At 45.0% G+C, this 9,537-nt stretch overlaps 1 protein-coding gene and 1 non-coding gene across 2 annotated transcripts in view; both read right to left on the bottom strand.

Moving 5' to 3' along the window:
* Window positions 1-9,537, bottom strand: part of Msn (moesin) — a 94,145-nt gene that overhangs the window by 43,257 nt on the left and 41,351 nt on the right. The window lies entirely within an intron of this gene.
* Window positions 8,771-8,877, bottom strand: LOC125344475. The gene has a single exon (XR_007209571.1). It is a non-coding gene; the product is annotated as a U6 spliceosomal RNA (small nuclear RNA).

Genomic DNA, 9,537 nt, shown 5'->3' on the forward strand with positions numbered 1-9,537 from the left:
CTTTTTGTGGACATTAGGGATCACAGCTCTAAGTGTTATGTCACTGGTCTCTCAGAATAATATAGATCTTAGGAAAGAGAGACTGTGGGTGAAGGAAGGAAAGTAGATGCTCTAAATGGAGAACCAAAGTTTGTGACAGCCTATGAAAGGAAACAGGGATATAGATAGCCCATCTATAGAAGCAAGGTGAAAGAGAACCCTGAGGTGCAGAAAGAAGAGTGGTTAGGAGGGTAGGTGCAAGGCTTTGAAGGCTGTGCTTTAAAAAGCTGGGTCTAAAACCTGCTGGCAGTGGCCAGCTAGCCTAGAGGTTCTGAGAAGGATGGTGAACAAGTAGAAACCGAGAAAATGGGTAGAACTCAAACATATCCTCAACTTAGCAGTTCCCTTTAATATACCATGTTACAATAACCCTTCAGGGGCTGGGAATATGGTCTACTGGTAGAATGCTTGCCTTCCATACATGAAGCCCTGGGTTCAGATTCCTCAGCACCACATATATGGAAAAAGCCAAAAGTTGCACTGTGGCAAGAAGAAGAGGAGGAGGAGGAGGAGGAGGAGGAGGAGGAGGAGGAGGAGGAGGAGGAGGAGGAGGAGGAGGAGGAGGAGGAGGAGGAAAAGGAGGAGAAGGAGAAGGAGAAGGAGAAGGAGAAGAAGAAGAAGGAGGAGGAGGAGGAGGAGGGGGGAGGGGGGAGGGGGGAAGGGGGGAGGGGGGTGGGGGAGGGGGAGGGGGAGGGGGAGGAGGAGGAGGAGGAGGAGGAGGAGGAGGAGGAGGAGGAGGGGGAGGAGGAGGGGGAGGAGAAGGAGGAGGAAAAGGAGGAGAAGGAGAAGGAGAAGGAGAAGAAGAAGAAGAAGAAGGAGGAGGAGGAGGAGGAGGAGAAACCGCCCAGGACAGTGCTCAGGCCCTGAGTTCAAGCCCCAGGACTGTCGCAAAAAAGAAAAAGAACTTCAAGGAAGGATCCTGTCAATCTAGCATATCTTCAGGGCAGTGGCCAAGGGTAGGGCCAGTACTGCCCTATAGTAATGTTCATTAAAGTAATGTTGGTTAAAGGAATATTTCTATGTGGCTCATGCCTGTAATCCTAGGTACTTAGGGGGCTGAGATCTGAAGAGCATGGTCCAAAACCAGCCCAGACAGTAAAGTCCATGACACACTTATCTCCAGTTAATCAGCAAACAGCTGTGGATCAGGTAGTAGAGTTACCAGCATTTCGTGAAACGCCAAGCTGGAGTTGGAGTTCAAGCCACAGAAAGAATGCACGAGTGCGCACACACACACACAGATGTTTGCAAAGCAAATAAATTGGTAAAAATGGACCATTCTGGATAGTAGAATAAGCATGGCATATAGACCAGGGTCGGCCAAGTTCTCATCCACCTAGAGCAAAGGCTCTCCTGAAGGTGTCTAGTTGAACCTATTTTTTCTAAATCTCCACTTAAAGTTCCTGTCATTCCTGTCTGGCTGTTTCTCTAGGGGATAACAGCTGTCGGAGGTTTCCTGAATTTCATTGTGGAGACAGGTTTAAAAGAATGAGAAAGAAAAACAAACATAAAGGAACTTCCATATTTACCACCACTTAACTCAGAAGAAAATGTGAGTCATAAGGCCAAGGCCATGGGTTGGTGCTCTCCTGTTTTCTGTGTGTGTCACAACTGAGGGGAAGGCACAGGGTGAGAACATAACTGGGGCCTAACCGTCGATGAAGAGTCCTGTTCCAAGGTCTGTGACTTCTTAGATGATTTGGGATTCAAATGTCCAAGAGGAGCTGTGGGCACCAAACTCACTGTCACGAAGGCCCACTGCCTTCCTTTTAGGTGTTGCCTCTGGTCACTCACTGCCAACACAGTGGTCTAGTTTGCAAGGCAAAAATCAGAAATTTTCCAAGAACCTTGACAGAAGCAGAGGAGGAGATCTGGGCAAGGTAGCCAGTTCAAGATGCAGTTCCCAGCAAAGGGTATTATAAAATGGCTAAATCCCTTTCGAAGTTGGAGTCTAGGATTTATGTAGGTACTGCCTGAAGTCAAGGGTTTTGTCTATAAAGGATACAGAAGGTTTAAGAAACAAAAAAATCTGGGTATGATGGTGCTGAAGAAGGGAGTATTATCCTCCCACATGTACAAGCCCTTCTACCTCTAATCCAAAAGCAATAAACCTACTGATACTTACTGAACACATGAATATAGATACTTCCCAAATCAAGCCCTTCTCTAAATATTCACAACTCATTTTGCTCATATACCATCTAAAAGCTTCAACAAACTGGGATCACTGCTGTATCTCTAGCTGGCTAGCCTGAGAAAGGAAAACTATCAAACTGAATGCTGTCTCTGCCTTGGCAGCAGCAGCTGGACTAGCTCCAAAGAAGGGACCTTCCCTTTCCCTAGAGTCAGTAGTAGTCTGGCAAGCAGTAGCCTGGCACAGAAGAGGGTCTGCAATGGTCTGCCCTTACCTGCCTTGTGCCACTAAATTATATAACATGGCTCTTTCCAAAAGAGAGGTTTGGATGGGGAGGGGTGGGGAAAGGAAGAGAGAGGGAGAGAGAGACAGACAGACAGAGACAGAGAGAGACAGAGACAGAGAGAAGGAGGGAGGGAGTAAGGGAGGGAGGGAGGGAGGGAGGGAGGGAGGGAGGGAGGACAGAGAGATAGAGAGACAGAGACAGAAACAGAGACAGAGGTGGGGGGAGGGAGAGAGGGAAGGAGGAAGGAACTAATCCCAAGAAAACTCACTCAAAGCATGGACTTTCAAGATGGAGGGGATGGCGTATTACTGGTCCTCAACCCATAGAGGAACAAAATGAAGGACACAGGGGCAGGTAACAGAAGGATGGAAGTGAACACTTACTGGATGCCAACTATGTTCTGGGACCATCAGTTTAACATCTCTGAAGCCACATTTACTCAGCCAACAAGTGGTGGAGGCAGGTCTTCTGGACATTCCTGGAACTCCTTCCACAACTCCACCCACCTCTCCTGTCATGCTGCTGAATGCAGCCTTCAGATACTGCCTTAGCAACTGTTTTGGTTAAGGCCCAATACTGTGGCATAGAAAGCCTGGGTACATCTGAAAGCACTGCTTGGGAAGCCCCCACCCCCTGCTTCACTGGGGTAGAACTTGTGAGTCATCCCAGTTGGGTTTAAGCTCAGTGACCTCACTTCCCACCTGCTGTCTTCTGCTCTCCAGGGGAATGCCCATCCCCTCTGGGCTTGCAGTGGGGCTGCTACTGTGAAGATGGCAATAAAGATTATGGGAAGGCAGCCAGAGGAAGACCAAGCTTTATTAGGGCAATACCAGAACTGAGACTAGTCACCAGTATTCCCAGAGACACCTTCATCAGCCTGGAACTCAATCTAAATATAGGCTGTAGCATCCACCATTTCCTGCTGCCAGGGCTAGGACCAGGGTAGGGCAGGGCAGGGCAGGACCTCATCTTCCCTACTTCTGTGGATGACAGCACTGCTTCAAGCAGATGTTTTCCATAAGAGGAAAAATAAGGGTTGCTTTGCATCTCTGGCCTAAGAGCTGTTCACTTCCTGCAGCTCCTCTTGCTCCACCCCTTTCAGTTCCCAACAAGTCAACCTCTTTCTTATTGACTTGAAAATGGTACCTGGTACAGTATCTGTTCTGACCACTTCCTGCCAACTTCTAGACCTTTAACACAGCCAGCAAAACCTGCCAACTGCCTGGAGTTACATTTCCTATTCCTGTACTTTTCCCCTGTCTCCTCCTCCTCCTCCTGCTCCTGCTCCTGCTCCTGCTCCTGCTCCTGCTCCTGCTCCTCCTCCTCCTCCTGCTCCTGCTCCTGCTCCTCCTCCTCCCCCTCCCCCTCCCCCTCCCCCTCCCCATCCCTCTCCCCCTCCCCCTCCTCCCCTTTTCTTCCTCTCCCCTTTCTGTCTCCCCGCTCTGCCCTCTCTGTGCCAGTAATAGGACTTGAATTTAGGACTTGTCATTGTCCTTTAGCTTTTCCACTCAAGGCTGGCACTCTACTACTTGGGCCACAGCGCAACTTAAATTTAATTTTATTGTCAAGGTGATGTATAGAGGAGTTACAGTTACATATATAAGGTAATAAGTACATTTCTTACCAAACACAGTTACCCCCTCCCACAGATTATTCTGCTTAGGCTGGATTTGAACCATGCTCCTCAGGTCTCAGGCTTCTGAGTAGCTAGGAACAGACATGAACCATCACTTCTTGGATCCCCTATAGTTTCTAGAAAGGAGAGCCACACACAATCCTACTCACACCTACACCTTAATGGGTCAACACTGGTTCTTCAGTCACCCCAAATACATCAGAAAATGGTAGAAAACAAGGTCTTCTTTCATTTACTTGGGCTCAGCGCCATCCTCCAAAAAGTCCCCAAGAAGCATTTCAACTGGGAGGCTATTGAACGACTCAGTGTTGCTCTTCTAATGACTACATTTGGAGCACTAACCCAAAGGAGACAGATCTTGTCTCAAAAAGGAGAGCTCTCAGGGCAGAAGCCAAAGCTGGGGGAAAAAAATCAAAAAGCTCTGTCCATCATAGCAAGCTCCAATTTCATCAATCTAGCCTTAATTGCATGACCTTCTTTTTGCTCAACCACAGTCCTGAGTAGAATCCCCTCTTATTTCTGTTCACACATAAAAGCCAGGGAAAAAAATGAGGCTCCCTAGTGTTTTACCACACCCAAGAGTCTCACTATCAAAAACAGCTCAACCACAGGTGTCCTGTGGTTCTTGCCTGGAATCCTAGCTACTCAGGAGGCTGAGATCTGAGGATCATGGTTCAAAGTCAGCCTAGGCAGGAAAGTCCATGATACTCTTATCTCCAATTAACCACCAAAAACCCAGAAGCAGAGTTGTGGCTCAAGTGGTAGAGCGCTAACCTTGAGCAAAAGCTCAGAGGCAGTGACAATGCCCCAAGTTCAAGCCCAGGACTGGCACAAAATCAAACAAACCAAAAAAAAGCGTCAGTTCAAACTAGGAGCAAGACAGCCCAGTCCCAGCTCAGCACTGGTTCTCGGGAACATGGACTGCTCTACAATGCCCAGAGGATGGCCATTCACATTTACCCTGCTGGCCATTTCTTCATTATTTCAATCCACTCACCCAATATACTTATCTGGCTTCTCCTTTCTGAACTTCTCATCTCTGTTCTTCAAAACAATAAAAAATTCAGAATTGCAAACTGTCAGAGCTGAAAGGGCCCTCAGTGATCACTTAACTCCAACCCTGAAATATATGTTCTGAAAAACTGAGATCCAGTGAAGGGGTAGCACTGGCTCAGATACACATAGCTGATAGTAATGACAGCATAAATAAAAACCTGGTTCCTGGGGCTCATGCTTCTAATCTCAGCAACTTGGGGGGTAGATACTGGGTGACAGCCATTCAATGCCTGTCTGGGCAAAATGTTAGTGAGATCCTGTCTCAAAAAACAAGCCTGGTGTCTTGGTAAACACCTATGATCCCAGCTACAGCAGGAGGCTGTAGGTAGGAATAGGATGGTACAGGCTTTATTGGAAAAATAACTAAAGGAAAAAAGGATAAGGGGTGTGGCTCAAGACCCTGAGTTCAAACCCCAATACCCTAAAAAGCCCTTTCTCTTGTACTTGGAGTATAGCTGGTAGTAGAATGATTCCCTAGTATTCATGAAGATTTGGATTTAATTCCTAACACTACAAAGAAAAAATTAATACCGATTATTGTTTTAATCACCTATTTAATAGGCAACACTGACCTGGGTCTTGTGTGTGCGTGCATGCTGGTACTGGGACTTGAACTGGAGACTTGTGCCCTTGTTTGGCATTTTCAGTCAAGGCTGGTACTCTACTACTTGAGCAATGCCTCAACTTGTGGCATTTTGCTGGTTAACTGGAGATAAGAGTTTATTGATTTGGCTAGTTTCAAACCTAGAGTCTCAGATCTTTACAACCTGAGTAGCTAGAATTTTAGGCATGGGCCAGAGGAGCCCAACCAACCTGACTTTTGCAGGTACTTCAAGAAGAAACTATGGATCACAAACTATGTGGAGGAGGCTAGACTAGCTTGCTTCTATGAAAAACCAAGGTGGTCGGGTTGGAGGCATGGCTCAGGCGGTAAAGCAACAGGCAATGAGCAAAAGCAAGCATCAGGTAGCGAGTTCAAGTTCCGGTCTTGGAGCAAATAAAGCAAGGTGGCACTCTTGGAAGTCTAGCCTTCACTCTCAGACATCCACTACCTCTAAATCATAACAACATGGAGGAACAAAAAGCAGGGAAGAACAGGAATGAGTGTATCCAGGCAGCAAAAACAATAGAAATCTTTAATTCCCATAAAACTTCAAAGGTATTGAAACAAAAAAGGAAGAGGTCCAATTTAATAAAATATAGTCCCCAAATGGAAGAAACTGTTCTCTAAGCTACACCCAACTGAGCTTCACACTCAAATGTCAGCTTCCTGCTTGACCTAGCTTCCTGCCTGCAAGTTTCAGAGGAAACACTTGTACAGTGGAGAAACGAACCATTTTGGGTTGCCTGAAGATTCCAGGTCTGCCCAGGGCACCAGAAGAGGGCTCTGTTCTCTCTGCTCAGAAGTATATACCAGCACCTCCAACATCACAGTTCTAAAGTACACTGGAGCTGCCCCAAATCCCAGCGTGGCTCCCATCAGTTGCTCATGGTAATCACCCTCAGCCCTTGTCCCCTGAGTGCTAAAATTGCTGAAGCTCAGGTCAGTCAACTAAGAAGGGTAGGGGAAATTTTCTGAGCCTAGGCACAAAGCAGGGTTTTCCACACCAGGTCTAGATTAAGTTTGATTTCCTATCTACCTTGTCAGAAGCAGACAGTCTAGCACATTATCTTAGGAATCCACAAAACTGAAGACTTTGGGGGCTACAGGTATGGTTCCAGTAGTGAACATGAGACCTTGAGTTCAAACCCCAGCACCACCAAAAAAAAGGGAGAGAAATCTCCACTAAAAGGGGGAGAATGTTATCACAAATTCAATGCATATTGTACAAAATTAAGAACAATTAATGAAGAGGTAGGTGAGAATACTGATGGGGTGACACCAATGAAGATGTATTTATAAATTGCTTTGTTAAATGGCAACTTCTTTGTACAAGTACTCAAAAATAATAAAAATGAAATCAAGAGGAAATAAAAGAATAAAAAGAAAGAAAACAGAAAATAAAAAGGGAAGGGGAAAAGGAAAGAGGAGGGAAGAGAAGTGAAGAAAGGAAGGGAAGGGGAAAGAAGAAAGAGGAAAGAGGATAGGAGAAAGAAGAACTTGAAGCCCTTGTCTTAGGAATATTGGTCTCATCTAAATCGAGTGCCAAGTGAAGTACAGTGGGTAGAAGCTTTGTAATCTGAATTTCTTAAAACCTAGTTTCCAGTACTGGGAATATAGCTCAGTGGTAGAGTACTTGCTTAGCTTGCCTGAGTCCCTGGGTTCCATCCCAGCATTACAGGGGAAAAACATCCCCAAATCCTCAGAGTGTGTGTGTGTGTGTGTGTGTGTGTAAAATACCAACTTAACTACAGGTTTATTAGGAGATTTAATTTAAGTTTATGGACAAGGTAAATACTTGCACACCATAATTAAAATGTGATGGCTGTTAAATTCCTCCCCTTTGAGCCAGTTTTTTTTTTTAATATTCTATGTTCCAGGGATGATTTAAAACAAAACTTGTTGAAGCTGGGCATTGCTGCCTCATGCCTATAATTCTAGCTTTTCAGGAGACTGAAATTCAAGGATCACAGTTCCAGGCCAGCCAGTGCAGACAAAGCCATGGGACTTTTATGTCCAATCAACCTAAAAAAACTAGAAGTGGAGCTGTGGCTCAAGTGGTCAGGACAAGCCATGAGTAAAAAAGACAAGAGCTTGAGGCTCTGATATCAAGCCCTAGGTACAAATGTATGCATACATGCATGCACACACGCACACGCACACACACACACACACACACACACAATCCTGCCTAAAAAGACCCCCCCTCCCCCACCAAAGAGCCACAAAGCCCTTCTAGTAGAAACAACTTTCCTTTGGGGGACAAACTCTAAAAGTAATTAGATTTCTAGTTGGTTTCAACTGCATACAACAGTTACACAGGCTCACATCACCACATTATTTGAAATGTACTATCTTACGAGGGATGGGAAATTCCTCAGAACACAACAGAGCACCTATGCTACCTTACCCTTTTCATAGGCTGCCTGATCTTCCTTCCTTATTCTGGACTCTACTGGTCATTTTGTTTTTCAAAGAAACATCTATTGTTATTACAAAGGTGATGTATAGAGGAGTTACAGTTATATAAATCAGGTGAATAGCACATTTCCTTTTTTTTGGTTTTCATTTATTTTAGTCTTGTTCAGTTAATTGTCTTTGGAAGGGTAAGGAGAGATAGAAATGGTGGGACAAAGGGTGGACACATGCAGCAGTGGTACTCACTAGACAACATGTTGGAAATGAACTATACAATCTGTGGGTGGAAATGGGAGGGAAAAACTGGGTGACATTGTCCAAAAAGAGATGTACTCATTGCCTGACTCATGTAACTATAACACCTCTGTACATCACTTTTTTGCCAGTCCTGGGGCTTGGACTCAGGCCCTGGAGCACTGTCCAAGGCTTCTTTGTTTTCAAGATTAGCACATGAGCCACAACACCATTTCTGGCTTTTTGTATATATGTGGTGCTGAGGAATCGAACCCAAGGCTTCATGTATGTGAGGTAAGCACTCTACCACTAGGCCATATTCCCAGCCCCACTTTTTTTTAATAAGAGAATAGTTTACTTAGAGTTAAAAATATGGAATGCTTCATGAATTTGCGTGTCATCCTTGTGCAGGAGCCATGCTAATCTTCTCTGTATCATTCCAATTTTAGTGCATGTGCTGCTGAAGCTAGCACTATACATCACTTTTATAACAATTAAAAATTTTAAAGAAGTATACATTTCTTTTTGGACAATGTTACCACTTCCTTGCTCTCTCCCAGTTTATTCCCATTTTCTTCAAACCTGTCCCACTAATATACAAAAACTCCTGCCCTTCAACAAAACTCTCCAGGACTTTTAAACTCCCCCAGCTACTATACTAAAGATTACAAACTGGATTGCAAAATGGCTTATCAAAATCACCTAGGGGTAAACAGATTCCATGGTTTCATCCACAGAGATTTATTACATCAGAAACAGGGCCTAGACACAGGAAGTTAAGAGCCTCTGAGATAATTCCAAGGCCTGGCCAGATGTGAGGGTCTCTGGCACAGATTACATAGTTCTCTGAGCCAACCAGACTCTCATAGGCCGGTATTAAAATGGCTTTCAGATTAGATAGCAGAACTGGTGGTTTGATGAATGGCTCTGTGGAATTGAACACAGCCCACAACAACGGAAGATCAAGGATATACTAAATCCTACTAAAGCCTCCAAATCCCTCTGCAATGAGTCCTGAATACAATGATTATACCTGGCTCTCCCTACCAAGAGTCATTATGACCCACAACCACAGGGTAAAGTATATCTCAGAAGTAGGAGAAAACACCACCAGTAACAAGCCATGATCTCTC

Source organism: Perognathus longimembris, chromosome 28, assembly GCF_023159225.1.
Source record: "Perognathus longimembris pacificus isolate PPM17 chromosome 28, ASM2315922v1, whole genome shotgun sequence".
Taxonomy (NCBI): domain Eukaryota; kingdom Metazoa; phylum Chordata; class Mammalia; order Rodentia; family Heteromyidae; genus Perognathus; species Perognathus longimembris.